We start from the raw sequence: 3,751 nt of genomic DNA, 5'->3' as shown, positions 1-3,751 counted from the left end.
GCTAAGTGTAAGAAGGTGGCATGCTTCCAGGTATTGGACTATTTCCTCCAGATTTTCATATTTCTGAGAGTAGATTTTTTCATATTAATCATTAAGGATTTTTTAAATTTCTGAGATGTCTGTTTTTATTTCTCATTTATCAATTCTGGTTGATGATATTAGGAATTTACTTTTCTGTTTCTAATTATGATAGAGAAAGTTTTATCAATTTTGTTAATCTTTTCAAAAAACCAACTTTTTATTCTGTTGATCTTCTGAATGATTCTTTTGTTTTCAATTTCATTTAATTCTGCTCTAATTTTGGTTATTTCTTTTCTTCTGCTGGGTTTGGGGTTAGAATGTTCTTCCTTTTCCAGTTGTCTGAGATGACCCATTAAGTTGTTGACGTCTTCTCTTTCTATTCTCTTGAGAAAGTCTAGCTACACTATAAAATTCCATCTTAGTATACAACTTTTGCAGTATCGCACTGGTTTTGATCATTCATGTCTTCATTGTCACTTTGTTTCAAAAATTTGGTGATTTCCATCTTAATCTCATCTTTGATCCAAGTGTCATTCAGCATAAGGTTTTATAGTTTCCATTACTTTATTTTGTGTATGAAGTTCCTGTTACTGTTGAGTTCAACTTTTATTATGTGGTGGTATGAGAAAATACACAGAATAATTTCTATTCTTGTCAATTTGCAGAGGTTAGGCTTGTGACCTAAGATGTGATCAATTTTGGAGGATATTCCATGGGCTGATGAGAAGAATGTGTATTGAGTTTTATTAGGATGAAATGATCTGTAGATGTCAGTTACATCCATATTTGTAAGGTCAAGATTAAGTTCAGTATTTCTTTGTTTATTTTTTTCTTAGAGGATCTATCCAACATTGTGAAAGGGGTATTAAAATCTCCAACTTTTATAGTGCAGGAAGATATCAAATTGTTCATATCTGTTAGGGTTTCCTATGTAAATTGAGGAGTATTCTGATAGGGCACATAAATGTTAATAATTGAAATCTCTTCATATTGCATGTTTCCCTTGATAAATATAAAGTAACCATCTTTATCTTTCCTTACTTTTATTGGTTTAAAGCCTATTGTATCTATAAATAAAATTGCAAACCCTGTTTTTTTCTGACTTCCATTTGCCTGAATTATAAATACCAATCCCTTCACCCTCCTTCTATTTTTATTCTTTAAGGTAAGATGAGATTCCTGTATTCAACAGGTATCTGGCCTGAGTTTTTCTATCCAATCAGCCAACCTGTGCCACTTTAGAGAACAGTTTAAGCCATTCACATTAATTGAGAGTATTGATAAGCATTGAAGTGTTTTAGTTGTCATGTATTTCAAGTGACCAGTGGATGTTCTTAATCCTTTCACCGTGTGGATGTTAGGTCTTGTTCAAGGCTTCCAGGTGAGTTTACTTTGGTGGTAGGCTTTTAAGCTAATCTTTATGGTGGTAGGCTTTTAAGCTAATCTTTATGGGGCGGCGCCTGTGGCTCAAGGAGTAGGGCTCTGGTCCCATATGCCAGAGGTGGTGGGTTCAAACCTAGCCCCAGCCAAAACACACACACACACAAAAAAAAAGAAAAAGCTAATCTTTATGGAGGATGAGTATGAGAATATCCTTGAAAAGTGGTTTAGTTATGGAAAATTTCATCAACATGTGTATGTTGGTAAGGTCGTTGATTTCTCCATCATAAATGAAACTCAGTTTAGCTGGATACAGGATCCTGGGCTGTAAGTTCTTTTGTTTTAGGAGATTGAAGACCAATAACCATCCTCTTGTGGCTTGAAAAGTTTCAGCTGAGGGCGGCGCCTGTGGCTCATTCGGTAAGGTGCCGGCCCCATATACTGAGGGTGACGGGTTCAAACCCGGCCCTGGCTGAACTGCAACCAAAAAATTGCTGGGCGTTGTGGTGGGCGCCTGTAATCCCAGCTGTTTGGGAGGCTGAGGCAAGAGAATCGCTTAAGCCCAGGAGTTGGAGGTTGCTGTGAGCTGTGTGATGCCACGGCACTCTACTGAGGATGATTAAAGTGAGACTCTGTCTCTACAAAAAAAAAAAAAAAAAGAAAGAAAAGTTTCAGCTGAGAAATCTGTGGTCATTCTAATATTCTTCCCCTTTTAGCTTATACTTTTCTTAGGTCTGGCTGCTTGCAGAATTTTCTCTTTCATATTAACTATGGCAAAGTTAATTACACAGGCCACACCACCATGGCACCATCCAACACCACATCTACAGTCCAGAACTCCACCATGGAATAGCTAGCAACTCGATGCTCCCCTCCCCAACCCATGTTAATCATTACACATAGACCTGGGTGGAAGGGATGCCCATAGCCATGACACTAATGGCACTGCTAGCAGCACTTGCTACAGCAATGGGGAGATCTTACAGAGTAATCCTCCCATAATACTTAACTCTGTGCAGAAGTATTCACCCAGCTTCCTGCTGAGCTTCCAATAGCAGCCTAGGAAAAAACACACCCCTCCCCCTGTACTGGCTTGCATTGTGACAAACCCAGGGGAATGAGACAACACAGAACAGCTGCATTAGAAGATCTTGGTGAATCTTCCCTTCCCCTTCCATATAACTCTTCTCGTGTAGGACACAAAAGTGCCATCTAGGGACTTCTCATTCTCCTTGTAAATATATTTCTCAGCAAAGAACACCAGGTGGACTAGCTTAACATTCCTGAAGGATCACACTATACTTACAGAAATGAGCTCCAAAAGGAGTATGTCAAAATGGCAGAAATAGAATTCAGAATATCAATAGCAAATAAGATGAATGTAATCGAAGAGAAAGTTGGAATCTAACATTTTGGATTTAATTTTAGGAGTTGAATGAAACAAATAAAACAGTCACTAAAGAGATAAGAAAACCTAAGAAAGTTATTACATAAAGAAATGAAATAGCCATTTAGAAAACTTTAAAATTTCTAGCAGAAAGTTCAACAACAGGCTAGACCAAACAAATGAAAGAATTTCAGAGCTTAAAGACAAAGGCTTTTGAATTAATCCAGCATGTCAAATATGCAAGAAAAAAAATGAATAAAGAAGAGTGAACTAAAAAATAATCACTGAAAGAAATATGAAACTTTGGAAAATGAGACAATGCATGAGTTTTTGGTATTGCTGAAGGAGGAAAAAAAAAAAGATGAACCTATTCAAGGGAATTATGAAGAAAAAATCTTTGATATTACCAGAGATTCAGATATCTAGATACAGGACTGTCATCAAACAGTCATTGACCTGGCCAAAGTCGAAGTGAGGGAAAAAGTTCTACAAGCTACAAGACAAAAGCAACAAAATTACAGAGAAAATTTATCAGACTAATAGCAGATTTCTCAGCTAATACCTTACAAGTTAGCCCTAATTTTAGTCACTTTAAACAGAACCCCTGCCAGTCAAGAATTTTCTATCCTGCCAAATTAAGTTCTAAATTAAGTTCATTAATAAATGATAGATAATTAAAGATTTTTCCAGACAAGCACACATTAAGGGAATTTTGTAATTATTAGAACTTTCCTAAAAGAAATGCTAAAAAGTGCAATGTACATGGGATAGTACAACAAATATATGTCAGCAGAAAAACAACTGAAAGTTCAAGCGCACAGTTGTTACAGAACAACATCACAAGAGGGATAAGAAAACAACAAAGTGTATTTCACCTGATAAGCAGAACAATATCCCACATATTTATGCTAACACTTCATATGGATAATGCTAACATTCTACTTAAAAGATATAGACTATCAA

The sequence above is a fragment of the Nycticebus coucang genome, chromosome X (assembly GCF_027406575.1).
Source record: "Nycticebus coucang isolate mNycCou1 chromosome X, mNycCou1.pri, whole genome shotgun sequence".
In the NCBI taxonomy this organism is placed as follows: Eukaryota; Metazoa; Chordata; class Mammalia; order Primates; family Lorisidae; genus Nycticebus; species Nycticebus coucang.
Note: the sequence above shows the minus strand (reverse complement) of the source record.